The sequence below is a fragment of the Hyla sarda genome, chromosome 6 (genome assembly GCF_029499605.1).
Source record: "Hyla sarda isolate aHylSar1 chromosome 6, aHylSar1.hap1, whole genome shotgun sequence".
NCBI lineage: Eukaryota > Metazoa > Chordata > Amphibia > Anura > Hylidae > Hyla > Hyla sarda.
This window is the reverse complement of record NC_079194.1, coordinates 16,022,686-16,044,000: the sequence shown is the minus strand read 5'-3', so window position 1 is coordinate 16,044,000 and position 21,315 is coordinate 16,022,686. Positions and strand designations below refer to the sequence as shown.

General features: G+C 42.1%; 1 long non-coding RNA gene across 1 annotated transcript in view; it reads right to left on the bottom strand.

Moving 5' to 3' along the window:
* Positions 1-8,977: 8,977 nt before the first annotated feature.
* The window catches only part of LOC130275356 (uncharacterized), a 33,021-nt gene continuing 20,683 nt past the window's right edge, over positions 8,978-21,315 (bottom strand). The window contains exon 4 of the long non-coding RNA XR_008844741.1: positions 8,978-9,096. This is a non-coding gene — a long non-coding RNA (uncharacterized LOC130275356). The remainder of the gene's footprint in view (positions 9,097-21,315) is intronic.

Genomic DNA, 21,315 nt, shown 5'->3' with positions numbered 1-21,315 from the left:
TGTAAAGTTAGTGTAGTTCATAATATAGTGTCTGTACCTGTCTGTGACGGTTTTCTCACGATTCTTCTGTGATTTTCTCCCCAATATTTATTTTTAACAGCATACAAAATGACTGTTGTCTCGGATTTTTCCCACGTTGCATTGCGGCCAAGACCTGACTCACTAGTCAGCTGATGACAGGGAGCCTGTCTGCTTCAATGGGTGGAGCGATCGCTTGGTGGGAGAGAGATCAATCTGCAACTAATGCAACAGCTGTAGGTACCCTGATTCAAAATCACAGGTCTTTTGAATGGATGCAGCTCATTTATGTTTCAATGGGTGGGGTGGCTGATGTGTGGGAGGGAGGAAGATGGAATTATGGGATTTGCAGTCAAAAAAAGAAAAATCAAACAGGAAGTACAATTTCACAAAAAGCTAGCCACAGTGTTATGGTAATCTCACAACATCTTAATCGTAATCTCACAACATCGTAATCTCAGCCATTTAGCCCCAAGACAAGCGCAGATCCTTCCTAAGCATGTCCATTACTGTCTGCCAGGTACGTACTAAAATCACCTTATGGTGGATAGCCCCTTTAAGTCCAGTAGGGAGCCCCCTCTGGTCGGGCCCTGCACCATTTGGGATAGATAATTGTCTTTAGCTATAGTCAGAAACCTGTTTCCTTTATGAGATTCCCAGGTCTCAGTCTCCCAGTTTATATCAGGATAGTTAAAGTCCCCCATTATTATCACCTCATTCTGATTTGCTGCCTTGTTTATTTGCCTCAGTAATTGATCTTCTGCCTCTTCCATTATGTTTGGTGGCTTACAGCAAACCCCTATCAGATTATTTTTTTATTTTTATCTCCATAAATTTCTACCCATAATGATTCCACATTATCGTTTCCCTCCCATATATCCTCCCGCAGTGCGGCCTTCAGACTGGACTTAACATAAAGACAAACTCCTCCCCCTTCCCGTTTTGTCTGATCCTTCCTGAATAGATTTTAACCCTGTAAGTTGACCGCCCAGTCACAGCTATCGTCCAACCAAGTCTCTGTTATACCCACTATATCATAATTCTCCTCAGACATCAACTACTCCAGTTCGTCAGTTTTATTGGTCAGATTTCTGGCATTAGTCAACATGCAATTCAAAGGTGCATGTTTTTTTTTTCCTATGAAGCCTATCCCTATTAAACTATTCTAACCCCTCCCTCCACTCCTATCCATATTAACTATTATAACCCCTCCCTCCGCTCCTCCCCAAGTACATGAATAAGTCCCACCTCTTTATCTACACTATATTCCCCCTCTATGTTGTAGGTTCCCTCCCCCCAGTCCCTAGTTTAAACATTCCTCCACCCTTCTAGTCATCTTCTCCCCAAGCACAGCTGCACCCTCCCTGCCCTTCACTCCTCCTTTCCTCCTTACTGGAGCAGACACCCCCCTGGCAGTCAGAGGCAGAGTCCTGCTGCAGTACTGCTAGCTCTGAAATGGCATCCCCCTCATCTGCCAACCGGGCAAACTTGTTGGGGTGTGCCAGTTCAGGACTAACCTCCCTGACACTTTTCCCTCAACCCCATTTTCTAACTGTAACCCAGCTTGCTTCCTGACTGTCCTGCACCTCTGTCCCACTATCCACCCCCACCTCTACCCCAGAGAGTGCTTGCTCAGTGAGCAGGAGACTCCTCTCCAAGTTGTCAATGCATCTCAGTATTGCCAGTTGCTCCTCTAGATCCAGGATCTGGGCTTCAAAATGAACAACTCGCACACATCTTGCACGGCAGTATGCACCCTCGAACTGTTGTTCAAGGAGTGTATACATTGAGCAGGATGTACACTGGACTGCATTTTCCAACATGGAGGCCATCTAGTTATAGGGATTTCACAGATTAACAGCCAAAAACTGACAGTAACTATTAGAATTAAAATCTCTGTAGACCTTGTGGGTCTAAAGTCCCTACAGTGTAAGGAAAGTAACACTCACAGCGATCTTAATCTCCTGCTTTCAAACTCCTGTTTTTAAAACTCTCCTAGAACAGGCTCTCTTTGAATCAGCAAACTCTCAGACCAGAGCAAGCTCAGAACTGTAGTCTCACACCTGTATACTGCAGCCACGTATAAATAGTTGGCCCCCTGTATACAGTAGCTTCCCATATGTAGTAAGTAGCCCCCATGTATATATTAGGCCTGCTGTTTAGAGCAGCCCCCAAAAGTAGTAAGTAGCTCCCCAGTATACAGTAGCCCCCCATGAAGGTTGTATGTAGCACCCTGTATATAGTAGGCCCTCCTGTATACAGCAGCTCCCCTTGTATACAGTATCCCCCCCCATATATAGTAGGCCCTGTAATGTCCATATATCTGTATTTTGTATTTTCTGCTTTGGGTCCTGTTCAGACATTGTTTTACATAGTAGCAGTTCATGAGGTTGAAAAAAGAACAGACTCCATCAAGTTCAACCTATATCCCTAATGAGTTCCTACTGAGTTGATTCAGAGGAAGGAAAAAAACACCTCATACTAGAGGTAAAAAAAATTCCTTCCCGACTCCAAATATGGCATCAGAATAAATCCCTGGATCAACGTTCTGTCCCTATAATTCTAATATATATAAACAGCGATGTTATTACTCTCCAAAAATGCATCCAGACCTGTTTTGAACTCTTTTACCGAGTTCACCATGACCACCTCCTCAGGCAGAGAATTCCACAGTCTCACTGCTCTTACAGTAAAGAACCCCCGTCTGTGCTGGTGTAGAAACCTTCTTTCCTCTAGACGTAGAGGATGCCTCCTTGTTATATATACAGTCCTGGGTATAAATAGATCATGGGAGAGATCTCTGTACTGTCCCCTGATATATTTATACATAGTTATTTGGTCTCCCCTAAGCCTTCCTTTTTCTAAACTAAATAACCCTAATTCTAATCTTTCTGGGTACTGTAGTCCTTCCATTCCCCATATTACTCTGGTTGGCCATCTTTGAACCCTCTCCAGCTCCACTACATCTTTCCTGTACACTGGTGCCCAGTACTGTACACAGTATTCTATGTGTGGTCTGACTAGTGATTTGTACAGCGGTAGAATTATTTCCTTGTCATGGGCTTCTATGCCCCTATTAATGCACCCCATGATTTTATTAGCCTTGGCAGCAGCTGTCTGACACTGGTCACTACAGCTAAATTTACTGTTAACTAAGACTCCTAAGTCCTTTTCCATGTCAGTCGTCCCAAGTGTTCTCCCATTTAATACATAACCCCAGTCCGGATTTTTCTTCCCCATGTGCATTACCTTACATTTATCAGTGTTGAACCTCATCTGCCACTTCCCATCCCAAACCTCCAACCTATCCAGATCCATTTGTAACAGTGCACTGTCCTCTATAGTGTTTACCGCTTTACAGAGTTTAGTATCATCTGCAAAGATTATTACTTTACTATTCAACCCCTCTACAAGGTCATTAATATATATAAAACAGAAAAGGACCCAAGACGGACCCCTGTGGTACCCCACTAGTAACAGTCACCCAATCAGAATAAGCACCATTAATAACCACCCTCTGTGTCCTATCACTGAGCCAGTTACTTACCCACTTGTACACATTTTCCCCCAGCCCAATCCTTCTCATTTTATGCACCAACCTTTTATGAGGCACTGTATCAAATGCTTTGGAAAAATCCAGATATACGACATCCAGCGATTCCCCCTGGTCCAGTCTGGAGCTCACCTCCTCATAGAAGCTGATAAGGTTAGTTTGACAGGACCGATCACTCATAAAGCCATGCTGATATGGGGTCATACGTTTATTTTTATTAAGATACTCCAAAATAGTATCTCTTAAACGTTAAACTAACAGGTCTATAATTCCCGGGGTCACCTTTTGTTCCCTTTTTAAATATTGGTACCAGATTTGCTATGCGCCAGTCATGGGGAACAGTCCCTGTTGTTATAGAGTCCCGGAATATTAAAAATAGGGGTCTGTCTATAACATTACTTAATTCCTTTATAACACGGGGGTGAATGCCATCTGGACCTGGTGATTTGTCTGTTTTGATTTTTTGTAGGCGGCACTGTACTTCTTCCTGGGTGTTACGCCTAGCGCTCCGGGTCCCCGCTCCTCCCCGGAGCGCTCACGGCGTCTTTCTCCCTGCAGCGCCCCGGTCAGTCCCGCTGACCGGGAGCGCTGCACTGTCATGGCCGTCGGGGATGCGATTCGCACAGCGGGACGCGCCCGCTCGCGAATCGCATCCCAGGTCACTTACCCGTCCCGGTCCCCTGCTGTCATGTGCTGGCGCGCGCGGCTCCGCTCTCTAGGGCGCGCGCGCGCCAGCTCTCTGAGACTTAAAGGGCCAGTGCACCAATGATTGGTGCCTGGCCCAATTAGCTTAATTGGCTTCCACCTGCTCCCTGGCTATATCTGATCTCCTCCCTTGCACTCCCTTGCCGGATCTTGTTGCCTTGTGCCAGTGAAAGCGTTTAGTGTGTCCAAAGCCTGTGTTACCTGAACTTCTGCTATCCATCCTGACTACGAACCTTGCCGCCTGCCCCCGACCTTCTGCTACGTCTGACCTTGCCTCTGCCTAGTCCTTCTGTCCCACGCCTTCTCAGCAGTCAGCGAGGTTGAGCCGTTGCTAGTGGATACGACCTGGTTGCTACTGCCGCAGCAAGACCATCCCGCTTTGCGGCGGGCTCTGGTGAAAACCAGTAGCCTCTTAGAACCGGTCCACTAGCACGGTCCACGCCAATCCCTCGCTGACACAGCGGATCCACAACCCGTAAGCCGAATCGTGACACTGGGTTAGGCAGGTGACCTGTAAAGAGGAGTATACCTTATCTCGCTGTATTTCACCTGGCATTTCATTTTCCTCGGTGAACACAGTGGAGAAGATTATGTTTAATATATTAGCTTTTCCTGATCCCCGTTTAGAATTTCTTTCTCATCATTTTTTAAGGGGCCCACACTTTCATTTTTGACCTTTTTGCTATTTATATATAGTTAAAGAACTTTTTGGGGTTAGTTTTACTCTCTTTGGCAATGAGTCTTTCTGTCTCTATTTTTTGCGGCTTTTATCTGTTTTTTTTTACATATTTTACATTTTTCTGTATTGCTTTTTAATGCTTCTTCACTGCTGTCCTGTTTTAGTATTTTAAATGCTTTATTTTTGTCCCTTATTGCCCCTTTAATGTTTTTATTCATCCATATTGTTTTTTTTTATTTCTGACCCTTTTATTCCCATAAGGTATATATTTATTACAGTGATAATTTAAGATATCTTTAAAAGTCTCCCATTTAGTGTCAGTATTCTTGTTTTTGAGGACAATATCCCATTTTATATTGTTAAGGGCTTATCTGAGTTGATCAAACTTTGCCTTCCTAAAGTTCATTGTTTTTGTGGCCCCTCGAGAGATTCCCTTATTGAAAAATAAGTTATAATGTATAATATAATGATCACTATTTCCCAGGTGTCCTTTTACCTGCACATTAGTTACTCTGTGAGGTCTGTTGGTTAATATTAAGTCTAGTAGGGCGCCCCCTCTGGTCGGGCTCTGCACCATTTGGGACAGATAATTGTCTTTAGTTATAGTAACCTGTTTCCTTTATGAGATTCCCAGGTCTCAGTCTCCCAGTTTATATCAGGATAGTTAAAGTCCCCCCATTATTATCACCTCATTCTGATTTGCTGTTTATTTGCCTCAGTAATTGATCTTCTGCCTCTTCCATTATGTTTGGTGGCTTACAGCAAAGCCCTATCAGATTATTTTTTTAATTTTTATCTCCATATATTTCTACCCATAATGCCTCCACATTATCGTCTCCCTCCCATATATACTCCCGCAGTGCGGCCTTCAGACTTGATTTCACATACAGACAAACTCCTCCCCCTTTCCGTTTTGTCCGATCCTTCCTGAATAGACTATAACCCTGTATGTTACCGCCCAGTCACAGGTATCATCCAACTAAGTCTCTGTTATACCCACTATGTCATAATTTTCCTCAGACATCAACCACTCCAGTTCATCAATTTTATTGGACAGACTTCTGGCATTAGTCATCATGCAATTCAATGGTGTATGTTTTTTCTTCCTATGAAGCCTATCCGTATTAACTATTCTAACCCCCCCCCCCCCTCTGCTCCACCCCAGGTACATTACTAAGTCCCCCCTCTCTATCTACACTATCTTCCCCCTCTATGTTGTAGATTCCCTCACCCCAGTCCCTAGTTTAAACACTCCTTCACCCTTCTAGCCATCTTCTCCCCGAGCACAGCTGCACCCTCCCCATTGAGGTGCAGCCCGTCCCTACGGTAGAGCCGGTAACCGACAGCGAAGTCAGCCCAGTTCTCCATGAACCCAAACCCCTCCTTCCTACACCAGCTTCTAAGCCACTTGTTTACCTCCCTGATCTCCCGCTGCCTCTCTGTCCGAACAGTTTCTGTTAATTCTCCCTGGTTTGGAAAGAGTCAATGCTTCCAGCCTATGGGATCCTGGGTGGGATTATTTAGACCCTAGCTCTGCTGGAACTCTGTGCTGGTAATTAGATCTGTACCCTGACCACGTCTTGTTTATGATGCACCTTAGCTATGTTTGTCTGAACACATATGCTGAGTTTTAGAGATGAGCGAATTTACAGTGATCCGATTAGTCACAAACTTCTCGACTCGGCAGTTGATGCCTTTAGCCTGCATAAATTAGTTCAGCTTTCAGGTGCTCCGGTGGGCTGGAAAAGGTGGATACAGTCCTAGGAGAGTCTCCTAGGACTGCATCCACCTTTTCCAGCCCACCAGAGCACCTGAAAGCTGAACTAATTTATGCAGGCTAAAGTCAGCAACTACCGAGCAGAGATGTTCGTTACGAATCGAATCACTGTAAATTCGCTCATCTCTACTGAGTTTTAACCATGGTTATCTGTCCTGTTTGATATATAGATTTTATCCTGCTTTGTTTAAGTACATTTGTCCGGTTTTAGTATTTGTGTATGTTTGTTCTGCATTCGCTTTGTGATGCCTGTCTGTATTCACACTGTGCGTTTTGTTATTCCTGTTTTGACCTTTTGATCCTGCTACTTCGAAGATAGAATCCTGTTCTGAGCCTTGTGCTAATCCGCCTATCTAGGAGTGAGTCTTGTGACTGTACCTGTGTTTTCTGGTATTTTGGATTTGTTTCCTCCTAGGCCAGTACCCTGATCACTCGGTGGAGAGTGCCAGCTGGCTAGGAGCCTCTTTGGCTTTGGTTTTGAAGTCCCTCCATGCTTGGAGGGAAGTTTACCCTCTGAGGAAGACACAAAAGCGTGTGTCCGGGGCCTTAGCAGCTGGTGTCTCTTCTATACAGCCATGGGTAAGTGTGACCTTTTGGGTTATTGAGGATCTGTTTACAATCCCAGGCTAAAATCACTCAGTAAGCTTCAAGTACGGACACACAAGTTGCGGTTGCTATCTCCACATAGGACAAGTGTATGTATAGGGCACTGTGTATCTGTTTGTCTATATGATTACTTTGTAACTCTGCTTTGTGATTATTTATAAGTCACAACTCCCATGTACTGTTTAATACTAATTGCTATTATGCATTAACTTTTTTAGTATTTGAGACACCATCTGCCCATTTAAGCTCTCTGTCAATGAATACCAATACTGATGGTTTTATATACATTTTTTTTTACTATAAAGTGAACAATAAAGCATTTACATTTTATTGAGTATATTGTGTGGGAGATGATTTCGTATTTTGTATACAATGTTAGGTTGAAGTCACCCGATCATTAATAGGTCCTAATTACTACACTATGGGGTATAAAAGTATGAGAAGGCATACAGTCTTTTATATTTTGGAGTGTTTAGTGTTAATTGGAGTGGGGTGTCTAGTGTGTTCCTTGTTCTGTGTCCATTGTGAACAGTGCTCTTGATTTCCTGATCTGTTATATGTTAGTATGCTTTTTCATGCCTTGCTTGTATTTATATATCAGTTGGTTATTATATTCCCGTCATGTTTCTGACTTGTTCCCTGACTTTGAACAGTTCTGTTTGTTTTGATTGACTCATACTTTAGCGCAAGGAAGGGACCAGCTCCAAGTTGTTGATCCGTCATTTAGGGCAGATGGGCAAGTAGGTAGGGAGAGTGTTGATAGCAACAGCTTTAGGGCTCACTTCTCCCTGCCCACCTGTTCATGACAGGCCACCCTGTAGGTAGTAAGTAGCCCCCCCATATATAGTAGGCCCCTCTGTATCCAGAAGCTCACCCTGTATAAAGTAGCCCCCCCCCATCTGTATATAGTGGCAGATCCATCCACCACTGCAGACAACCCAATCCCTACCTTCTCCACTATTCTCTGCCCACCAACCCCCACCTCAAACAACACCCATTAACCCTCCGCTGCACTTTCCTCCCTGCACACATTGCACCCTTGCAAGAGTAAAAAAAAGTTACAGTGGGTTACCGCATTACATCATAACTGAACCATAAAACCACTTGGAATATATTCCAAGCAGTGTTATACAGGCCTGTAGAGCTGTTAGGCAGTGTTAGAAACTTGTTTTGGGTTTATTTAATTGCCGGTTCACATCGAACCGTGCAGAATCCTACCGACAATTTTGAAAAAGTTCATCGAAACCAGGGAGTGGAACTTTTCTGAAGTTATAACAGTTTTTGAATTTTTTTTCTACACTCTACTGCCTACCCTCCCCCTACATCAGGGTTTATCTAGAATGAACTTGATGAAGTCTTTTCCGGAAATCTGTCCAATCCCTTCCCCGCATCAGTCAGGAGGAGCCCTGAGTAAATTTTACTACCATGTCTCAGGCTCTGACTGTTATTTAATCACTATTAGACTGATTCTATGGAACTAATCTTACACAATGGTTAGCTTAAAGGGACACTCTGGTGGAAAACTTTTTTTTTTTTTTTAAATGAACTGATGCCAGAAAGTTGAACAGATTTGCAAATTACTTATATTAAAAAATACTTATTAGTAGCTGTATGCTACAGAGGAGATTCATTTATTTTTTTTATTTTTTTGTCTTGTCCACAGTGCTCTCTTCTGACAGAGCAGCATAGGTTTGCTTTGGGGATTTTCTCCTGTTCTGGTAAGTTCCTGATACGGGCATCATGTGTCAGTAGAAAGCACTGTGGACAAGACAAAAAAGAAACTCAAAAAGAAAATAATTTTCTCTGTACCATACAGCTGCTAAAAAGTACTGGAAGGGTAAAGATTTGTTTAATAGAAGTAATTTACAAATCTGTTTAACTTTCTGGCACCAGTTGATTTAAAAAAAAAAAAAAAAAAAAAAAGTGTTTTCCACCGGAGTACCCCTTTAAGGCATTTTCTGCAGCTTTAGTGCTGTATTAGGGAGGGCAGCATATGGCCCAAAGATGCAATAGAGAAAAAATAATGTTGTAGCTATTTCTTCTTATATAAATATAAATGTTTTGATGAAGATTCCACCTGCGACATAATTACAAGGGGATAAAAAATAAACTTTGCTCAGAATATCGAGAAACACCTGTGGAAGAAGAATCCCCAAAGCTTTTCTTTCTATAGGATCTAATGCACCAAGTTGTGTATATAAGAGACTCTTCTATCTGCACTGAGGTTTCCTTCCCCAGCATGCTGCATGTACTGTATGATGGTGGGACAGACCTAGGCCTGACTGAGGGTTTACCCCTATGGTGAGAGAGTCTGGATTTCTACTTCACATCAACATTCTTCATCATCTGTTATTGACAAATTCTATATGTTTTACACCTGCTCAAGATTGATCATGAGTTTTATACAGACAATGCTCTTTGCCATGTAAGTACTTGTAACACTAACTGTATATACTGTATAATGTATAGTGATGGTGCTGAGCTGGTATTAATTTATTGCATAGAGGGTATGCGGCCCGGATGTGACCCAAGGACTTACCGTATGTTTGTTTTGAATTACTGTTCTTCACACATTTATACACTGGGTTTGTATTTTTTTTTTTTTGTTTTTTTTTTGGTACATTTTCTGTATCATTCAAACTGCAAAAAGGTAGGGATCGACTGATATACATTTTTTTAGAGCCGACACCGATAACCTGTGAACTTTCAGGCCAGTAGCTGATAACTTATATCGATATTCCGAGCATTTAAATTTTCCTCCCCCAAATATCCTTGGTAAAATGAGGGGGTGTGTGTGCGGGTATCCACTGATAAACGGTTTCTGGCCCCGCAGAGGCTGCTGCAGATCAATGATTTAAACCGCCGCCACCCGCTTCTCTCCCCCCTGCCTATCCTGGGGTCCTGAGCCCAACAACCGACGCTGCCCGATTGCCTCCCCCTGCCTACCCACTGGCCAGAGACCGCCGCTGCCCCATTGCCTCCCCCATCCCTGGTTTTATAATTACCTGTTCCCGGGGTCCGCGCTACTTCTGGCTTCGGCAGTGTCCTGAGCTGTCACGCCGGGCCACTAACGGTGACTTCATGTTGAGGACGTCACTCGTCATTGCGCAGCGCACAGCAACAGCGCAGGAGCCAGAAGTAGAGCGGACCCTGGGAACAGGTAATTATAAAACCGGGCATGGGGGAGGCAATGGGGCAGCGGCGGCGGCTGTCTCTGGCCAGTGGATAGGCAGGGGGAGGCAATCGGGCAGTGGCTAGACTCAGGACACCAGGACAGGCTGGGGGAGAGAAGCGGGCGGCGGCGGTGGTCTCTGGCCCCGCAAAAGCCACTGCACTTCATTGATTTTAAGCACCCGCATTATCGGCAAGGTAAGTGCCGATAACTTAGAAAATCGTGAATATCGCCCAAACCGATAATCGGTCAATCCTGCAAAAAGGTCTTATAATTTTGCAGAAAAGAAAATTATTATTAAGTGAATTAAATTTCTTCAATTAAAATTCACAGAAAAAAAAGACCACTGGAGCAAACATATTAGTGTAACTCCAAATGTATATATGTAGGTTACTTTGCTTTCCTGAGTTGTTTTATATTCATAGACATGTCCGTTTGCAAATGTTTTCACTATTGTTGGATGTCTTTTGTCCCAGCAGCAGTTTAGCTCCATAATGGTGACATATGGGACATAACGTCTTATTCTATGTAACTTTATCTGAACTCAAACAATGCACCCGGCTCTGGTTACTGGGCCCAGAACGTTTATGGATTTACTTTAAACACAAACATAAAGCCGGGCCCTGGACTATAAATTACAGTCACTCACCTTTTTATTTGCCGTGTACATGTATGTGTTATAGTTCTGTTTTCTATTAAGCTGTAATAGAGCACAAGCGTTCACTGGGCTGTCACTATACCTCCATATACCTCTGCATTCACCAAAATCTGCCCCAAATAATATGGCTTGCTCCGTAGCATGCCAAATACATTAAGAAATATTTCTTGTGGAAACTTATTACTCTTTACATAGAAGTGGGCAAAGGTTTTCAGACTAACAACTTTTACTTTGGTAGTCAGATGTTTATGTGGTTACTGAAATACAATATTAACCCCTTAAGGACTCAGACAATTTCATTTTTATGTTTTTGTTTTTTCCTCCTCACCTTCTAAAAATCATAACTCTTATATTTTCATCCACAAACTAGTATGAGGGCTTGTTTTTTTGTACAACCAGTTGTCCTTTGTGATGAGATCACTCATTTTACCATAAAATGTATGGCGCAACCAAAAAATACTATTTGTGTAGGGAAATTGATAAGAAAACTGCAATTTTGCTAATTTTGGAAAGTTTTGTTTTCATGCTGTACTCCTTACGGTAAAATGGACAAGTTCTCTTTATTATGTGGGTCAATACAATTAAAATGATACCCATGATTATATAGTTTTCTATTATTGTAAAATCCCAAACTTTTTAACCAATTTAGTGTGTTTAAAATCCCTCTATTTTGCTGACCAATAACTTTTTCATTTTTCCGTATAAGCAGCAGTATGAGAGCTCATTTTTTGTGCCGTGATCTGTCAATTTTTTTGCTACCACATTGGCATATTATAAAACTTTTAATACATTTTTTTTAGAAAAGGTTATAAAAAAGCTGCAATTTTGGACTATTTATTTTTTTACGTTCACTCCGTTTACCATATAGGATAATTAACATTATACTTTAATAGTTTAGATATTTACGCACGCAGCTGTACCAAATATGTTTCTTAATTTTTTTATTTTTTTGTGGGGGGGGGGGGGGGTTGGGGTAAAATGGGGAAAAAAGGACAATTTACATTTTTATTGGGAGAGGGGATTTTTTTCTTACTTTTACACTTTAATAGTCCCATAGGAGACCATTTATAGCAATCACTTGATTGCTAATACTGTTCAGTGCTATGCATAGGGCATAGCACTGATCAGTGTTATCGGCGATCTTCTGCTCTCATCTGCTCGATTTCAGACCAGAGCAGAGACGCCGGAAGATTGATGGAGGCAGGTAAGGGGACCTCTGTCCGCCATTACAGATGATCGGATCGCCACGGCAGCGCTGCGGGCAATCAGATCATGCATTTTCTGACCACACTCCTGCAGATGCCGTGATCTGTATTGACTTTTTAGGGGCTGTATACTACAGAGGAAATGCTTTTCTTTTTGGATTTCTCTTCTGTCACGACCAAAGTGCTCTCTGCTGACCATTTTAGGAACTGTCCAGAGCAGCATGTGTTTGCTATGGGGAGCAGAGGTCAGCAGAGAGCACTGTGGTCGTGACAGAAGAGAAATCCAAAAACAAAAGTATTTCCTTTGTAGTATATGAAAGGATCTGCTACTCCTCACTATATGCCCCTGGCATAAGTGCCCTGGTTCCACCTTGGTTTGTGTGAGCCTCCCTGGTGCCAGGAGAGTGTCTCCTTCATGGTAAAAGATGACAGACAAGTAGGTATGAGGAAAACACTGTTTATTATCAAGCATCAGTATATAAAAGGAAAGGGCATATCTACCAATTTGGGGAGTTGACGCAAGTAAATGGTTGGTACAATAGTTGGAGTTGTAGAATTCTCCTCTAGCCTTTCAGTATACAGCCGCTAATAAGTACTGGAAGGATTAATATTTTTTTAATAGAAGTAATTTACAGATCTGTTTACCTTTATGGCACCAGTTGATTTAAAATAAAAAAAAGTTTTCCACCGGAGTACCCCTTTAAGCATTTTATAAATGTTTTTAACTTTCATTGACAAATACATCCTATACCTAATATTTACAGTATTGACCCTTTTTCAAGACTTTTTTCTTGGTATCCTGGATATCAGCTTCTGGGCCAAATTCTGCCTAGTAAAGGATTTTTCATGGGTGTAATTCACCAGAGGGTGTTGTGCGATCCAGAGGCACAATGCTCAGAGTTTTTGGAATATCACACTTACCCTAAATCATGATGGTGGTAGTAGTCAAACAGTGCTGCTCTCCCCGTGCTCACATAGGCACAGGCAATTTAAATAATACAAATTACTTTTCACAGAGGTGCATAGGGGTACAGGGTAAATACAAGTGCTGCCATGGACCAGGGATTGAATTATATAAATAAGAAGGTGTTGATTTTATATATGTAACACATTTCTGGGTCGATACAACCCCTTCCTCAGACATGATTAAAACGGTAAAATTGAGACCAATAAATAGCGTGAACGAACATGAGGAAATTATATATATCTGTATGTATAAACATTATGAAAATAAATTATATATACACACACACACTATATACATATATATTTTTTTTTTATACAGGTAAGCTGCAAAAAATCCTATCAAAATGTATTTTCTATTGCTTCATTTAATTCTTCGGGACAAAAGGGAATTTCAATTTAATATTCCTAAAGGATTCCCGATTAATGAGTCTTTGAATAATTATTATGTACTGAACCAATAAGTGTTTACTATATTGTGTCAATTAAGTATCACTCCCCTATTTATTGGTCCCGTTTTAACAATTTTAATCATGTCTAAAGGAAGGGGTCAGATCGACCCAGAAACGTGTTACATATGTAAAATAAAGACCTTCATATTTATAAAATGTAACACCTGTTCTGAGGTAGCACTTGTGTTTACCCTGTACCCCCTTGCACTTCTGTGTAAAATATTCTGTGTAAAATAATTTGTTATATTTAAATTGCCTGTGTCTAAGTGAGCACGGGGAGAGCAGCAGCCATATGGGACATTACTACTACAACCATCATGATCTGAGGTAAATGTGATATTCCTAACACTCTATAAGCGCTGTGCCTCTGGATCGCACAACACCCTCTGGTGAGTTACACCCTATTGCCTGGAGCATTGTATGGCTACGATCCTACGAGCACTTGTGTTTATTTGTATTTTAAATCTTAACTAGTGACCTCCCATACTTGCCCAATCATTGCTTGGAGTTTATCACAATTTGTGTGTTTTTGTTTGTCCACCCACTTTTTCAGGATTGACATCTTTGTAGTTTCCTGGCCACGGACCCAAAATTTCAATATGTTGTTTACTAAGCCAGTGATCACATTTTCTCCATCATGCTCAAAAAAGCCTTGTTCATCATCAGTTTATTCCTGGATGGTTGGGAGAAGTGACTCTTAGAGGATGTTTAGAAACCATTTTTTATTTATGGCAGTGTAATCTTAGGCAATATAGTGAGTGAGCCCACTCTCTTGGATGAAAAGCCATCCCACACATGGCAGGTCTCAGGAGGCTTTACAGGTGGCAGGACACAGGACTCATGGTAGCGTCACCTTATCTTCGTCAAACAGTCATTTTCCAAATGTCCTAAACAGTCTAAAGGCTTCATCAGAGAAAAGGACTTCACCTAGAAGAAAGTCCCTTGAGTCTTTGCATAAACTTGATGTTTTTTCTAGAAAAGTTTAAAAACTTATAAAGTGGTTATAATTCTACTTCAGTGTTTTTAAATCTTTTAGTCAGATGTTTGTATGGTTACTGAAGCAGCAAACTTTGTGAAATCCAAAAAAGTTAGTGACCCTGGTGTGCCGAACCTCCGGAAAGCTCGCTGAACTCTACTCTTTACTATGTAAAACATGCCTGATACAGATGAAGCAGCCACCAAACAAATGCTCAATTTGCAATGTAATAAATGCATTTGTGGAGAGCTGGGGGTTAACTCCTTAACCCCTTAAGGACCCAGCCCATTTATACCTTAAGGACCAGGCCATTTTTTTGAACATCTGACCACTGTCACTTTAAGCATTAATAACTCTGGGATGCTTTTACCTTTCATTCTGATTCTGAGATCGTTTTTTCGTGACATATTCTACTTTAGGTTAGTGGTACATTTTCACCGATACTTGAATCATTACTTATGATTCTTATGATACTAATTCCAAAATTTGATGAAAAAATTGAAAATTTTGCATTTTTCTAACTTTGAAGCTCTCTGCTTGTAAGGAAAACAGACATTCCAAATAAATGAAATCTTGATTCACATATACAATGTGTCTACTTTATATTTTCATCATAAAGTTAAGATGTTTTTACTTTTGGACAATATCAGAGGGCTTCAAAGTTCAGCAGCAATTTTCCAATTTTTCACAAAATTTTCAAAATCGGAATTTTTCCAGGGACCAGTTCAGTTTTGAAGTGGATTTGAGGGACCTTCTTATTATAAATACCCCATTATACAAACTGCACCCCTCAAAGTATCCAAAATGACATTCAGTAAGTGTGTTAACCCTTTAGGTGTTTCACAGGAATAGCAGCAAAGTGAAGGAGAAAATTAAAAATCTTTCATTTTTTACACCCGCATGTTCTTGTAGACCCAGTTTTTGAATTTTTGCAAGGGGTAATAGAAGAAAAAGCCCCCCAAAATTTGTAACCCAATTTCTCTCGAGTAAGGAAATATCTCATATGTGGATGTCAAGTGTTCGGCGGGCGCAGTAGAGGGCTCAGAAGGGAGCAACAAGGGGATTTTGGAGAGTGAATTTGGCTGAAATGGTTTTTGGGGGGGCATATCACATTTAGGAAGCCCCTATGGTGCCAGAACAGCAAAAAAAAAAAAAAAAAAAAACACATGGCATACCATTTTGCCGCATCCCAAACTTGAAGCAGGAAACTTACTATAGACCTGCCAGTGTGAATGTACCCTGTACATTCACATGGGGGGAGGGGGCACACCTCCAGCTGTTTCAAAACTACAACTCCCAGCATTACTGACAGACCATGCATGCTGGGAGTTGTACTTTTGCAACAGTTGGAGGCACACTGGTTGGAAAACCTTCAGTTATCTAACTCAGTATTTTCCTACCAGTGTGCCTCTATCTGTTGCAAAACTTCAACTCCCAGCATGTACTGATCGCCGAAGGGCATGCTGGGAGATGTAGTTATGCAACAGCTAGAGGTACTCAACTACAACTCCCAGCATGCCGAGACAGCTGTTTTCTGTTTGGGCATGCTGGGATTTGCAGTTTTGTAACATCTGGAGGGCTAGAGTTAGAGACCACTGAACAGTGATCTCTAAACTGTGGACCTCCAGATGTTGCAAAACTACAAATCCAAGCATGCCCACACAGCAAACTGCTGTGTGGGCATGCTAGGAGTTGTAGTTTTGCAAGATCTAGAGGGCCACAGTTGGATCGCTGCACAGTGATCTCCAAACTGTGACCCTCCAGCTGTTGCAAAACTACAAATCCCAGCATGCCCAAACAGCTGTCTGAGCATACTGGGAGTTGTAGTTTTACAACATCTGGAGGGCTAAAGTATAGAGACCACTGTATAGTGGTCTCAGACTGTAGCCCTCCAGATGTTGCTAGGCAACTCACCGGCTTCCGTAGGATCCAGGGATTCGCATCACCGTCCTCTTCTTCCGCTGATCCCCGTGCCAATCGCAGCCATCGCCGATGGGCAAGTGGACTTCGGCGCCCGGTCCTCTGTCGTTTCCCCGTCCTGCCCCGGTAATTGTGGGTGGGCAGAACGGGGAAATCGAGAGTTAACCCCCCGCCCCCGATCTGCTACTGGTGATCGCTTTTGACAACCAATAGCAGGGATAGGAGGGGTCAGGGGGATTGTAGGTGTCTTGGACAACTGCGATCTCCCTTATATTCTGGGTCACCCGTATGACCCGGAATAGGTGCAAATCGCAAGTGTGAATTCACTTGCGATTTGCGCCAATCGCTGACATGGACCCCCCTGGGCATTTGCGCAAGGTGCCTGCTGATAGATATCAGCAGTCACCCCAGTCCGGTCCCTGCCCGGCGGGGACCGAAATTCCCACGGTAAGTACCAGGGACCGAAGGCATACCTGTACGCCCTGGGTCCGTATGTGGTTAAGGACCCGAGGTTTTTCCGTTTTTGCACCTTATGATTTTTTTTAAGGTGAGGAGGAAAAAACAAACACAATTTTCCACCTAAAAATCCATATGATTGCTTATTTTTTGCACCACCAAATCTAAGGCCAAACGAAAAAAATATATAAAAAAAAAAATCAGTGTGCGACAAAATTGAAGAAAAAACACCCGTTTTGTAACTTTTGGGGGCTTCCTTTAATACGCAGTAAATTTTTCGTTAAAAATGACACCTTCTCTTTATTTTGTAGGTCCATACGGTTAAAATGATCCCCTACGTATATAGGTTTGATTTTGTCGTACTTCTGGAAAAAAATGTTTAAAATTGTCATCTTCTGACCCCCATAACTTTTTTATTTTTCCATATACGTGGTGGAATGAGGGCTCATTTTTTTGTGCCTTGATCTGAAGTTTTTAGCGATACCATTTCTGTATTGATTGGACTTTTTGATAGCGTATTTTTGGTCACTTTTTATATAATGAAAAAATAAAAAGCTATTTTGGAATTTGGAATTTATTTTTTGCGTACACCCTTGACCATTTAATTAATGATAGATTTTTATAATTCAGACATTTCTGCACGCGGTGATACCATATGTTTATTTACACATATTTTTTTTAAATGGGAAAGGGGGGGTGATTCAAACTTTTATTAGGGGAGGGGTTAAATGATCCTTATTAACTTTTTTTACTTTTTTTTTTGAAACACTATAACACTGCACACACTGATATTTTACATTGATCAGTTATCCTATAGTGATGTCGTGAACTTAAAATTTGCGAACTTCCACAAAAGTTTGCGAACCGGGTGAACCGCCATTGACTTTAATGGGCAGGTAAATTTTAAAACCTACAGGGACTCTTTCTGGGCACAATAGTGATTTAAAGGTTGTTTCAAGGGGACAAACACCTGGACTGTGGCGTGCTGGAGGGGGATCCATGGCAAAACTCCCATGGAAAATTACATAGTTGATGCAGAGTCTGGTTTTAATCCATAAAGGGCATAAATCACATAACATTTCTAAATGGTTTGGAATTACGTGCTTTAGCCCCCTTTAGGAATCACAGTTAGATCCCCCCCTTGAGGCAGCACATAGTTGGATTTGAACCCAAGGCCCCAGTGCTGACGTGAACTGACAGTGACTGGTTTTATTTAACAGCCCAAAAAGTTTTTTTTTTTTTTTTTTTTTAATGTGCACAACTGTCACACCAAACGTGATTTGCACTAGTGTGACAATGAGCAAAAAAGCTTGCCAGCGGAGTTCCCCTTTTAAGCAGTAGTCCCCAACCAGGGTGCCTCCAGCTGTTGCAAAACACACGGACTGATATATTTCAGCCCTTTGAATACTGTAGTAGTTAGTTGCTTGAAGGAACTTAAGTTTTATACTGAAGTACCCCTTTAACCAGCGGTTCCCTCCCAACCAGGGTGCCTCCAGCTGTTGCAAGACACATGGACTGATATTTGAGCCCTAAAAAGGGCTATTTTGGGTGCTGTCCTTAAAGAAGATGTTACACTAGTGCTTTAGGAGTAAACTGGACCCTGAATACACCACCTAGCAGCAACCTAGCTATCGCTTTCCCTATACAGCAGAAGCAGCTTCTCTGACCCTCCACTTCCTAAGCCTGCAGCATGCTGATTGAGGGTAAAATGGCGTCCATGCAAGAGGTAGGAGGGTCTGGAAGGGAGGGACTGCTGCTGATTGGCTGTAATGTGTCTGCTGACTGACTCACAGGGTCAAAGTTTACTGCAATGTTAAAGTATAGGGGGCGAATCGAACTTCACATATGTTCGCCCGGCGAGGCGAATATGCGCAATTCGCAGCCGAACAATTTGTGACATTTCTATTATCCTATAGGATAACATTGATCAATGATTTTGCCGCTTGACTGCTCATGCCTGGATCTCAGGCACGGAGCAGTCATTCGGCGATCGGACACACAAAAGGAAGGTAGGGACCCTCCTTGTGTCCTGCAGCTGAGCTAGCCGGGGGTAGTTTACTTTCACTTTATACGCAGCGATCAACTTTGAACTCCGCATCTAAAGGGTTAATAGCGTGCAGCACTGATCGCGCCTGGCACCTATTAGCCACAGGTCCCAGCCATTGTTAGAGGCCAGGCACGACCCGCTATGATGAGGGGCCATGGCGTGGCCCCATGTTATAGAAAGGGAGTGGACTCTGGGCGTACAGGTACACCCTGGGTCCTTAAGAGGTTAATGGTGTGAATGAATTACTGGTGGGTGTTGTGACTAATGTAGCATCTGTGTTGCCAGGGTAGTGTTAACCTATGCACTCCAATGATAGCAGCTTCCAGGGCCAGTGGTGTTGCTAGGGGCGTGCAGGATGCATGGGGTGATACCCCCAAGCGGGAAATAATCATCTCGCAAGGGTGTCACCCCATCCACCAGTCACTGCATCTTCCTCCTCTGGAGTGAAGATGCAGTACAGTATAATGGGAGAGAAAAGCTGGAACCTGGATTAGGTAAGTATTATTGTCAGAGGCGGCTCTAGACTTTTTGAGGCCTTAGGCAAAACTCAATTTTGAAAACTTAGAGAATGGCCGTGCATACAGTGTATTTCTTCGCCAGTCACCAGGGGCACATGCAGGATTTTCTCACAGGTTGGGGAGATTTATCAAAACCTATCCAGTGTAAAAGTTGCTGAGTTGCCCATGGCAACCAATCAGATCGCTTCTTTCATTTTTCAGAGGCCTTTTCAAAAATAAAAAGAGATCTGATTGGTTGCTATGGGCAACTGGGCAACTTTTACACTGGACAGGTTTTGATAAATCTCCCCCAAAATAATACTCCACACCAGGTCGACATATTACTCCTACTAATACCTTCATTATATAAAAACCACTATACACAGACCAATATCACCACTATACCAGGGAAAATAATAACTCACACCATAACTAATACTATTTCCTTCATATAGTGATGGGATAATACCACTATACACAGACCAGTATCACCACTGTACATGGGATGAATAATTCCACCACACCATGACAACTACAAATACCTCCATATATTGGCGGAATAATACTACCATACTGATACTGAACAACACCATATACACAGACCAGTATCATCAATAACACCTCTATACAAGGGAAAAATAATTGTACCACACCATGACTACACCTTAACCCCACATAGTAACGGGATAATACTACCATACAGATACTGAATAAACCACTGTACACAGACATTAGTGACCTCGGCTCTACACAGGCTCTGCATGTCATATTGGTAACTACTTACAGTTACATCAGGTGACGTCTTCTCTAATTGGGGTTGTTAAGTTTAGTTTTTCTTCTTCATCTGGCCCAGACCGTCATGCTGATTTCTTCCAACCACAACTCGTCTCCACAGAACCTGCCAGACAAACATATTAGACTCCGCACTTTTCCAGCATTTATAGCGCTCTCTACAGTAATAATAACCCCATGGGTGTCCTACACAGTATAGTGGGCAGATAAGTGGGTTGGGGAAGACGTAGCTTGACGACTTAGCCCTCAGGAATTTACATTTTTTTAATTTTGTTGACCAAATGTATTCATTCTTTAATACAGGGGCAGTTTACAGATAACCAAACAATACTATATTAACCAATTTCTTTGTTTACCATACGGTCCTGTTTCTCAGAGAATGGCTTGTCCACATGAGATCTAGTACCTTACCACTAGTTTTGAGTTTACAGTAGTGCTAACTCCTTCCCAAAAACAGGCTATTATAGGACACCCCCAAATTATGTGCAGAAAATCTGCCCCTTCCAATAAGCATCTTGGACAGAAGGTTCCATTTTCATGCCCAAATAATGCTAGATGTTTAGGGGGCTATATAAGTATTCTAAAGGATCCTAGTTTGAACAAAACAAAAATTATTATTTATTGAAGTATTGCAAACATTTTTCAAGATACTCTGCCATTGATGTTCAGAAATCTCCAAGTTTATTTCACTATTGGGTTTTATATTTAGAGCTGAACCCAGCCATTTGCTCCCGGATCATAAGCCAATATATCATTACTTTAAATGTTTTCCCTACTGCATTCAAGAGAAATAGGTGGTAGTTAGTAGTGGTAGTATCATCTTTATAAGAGCTAACCTG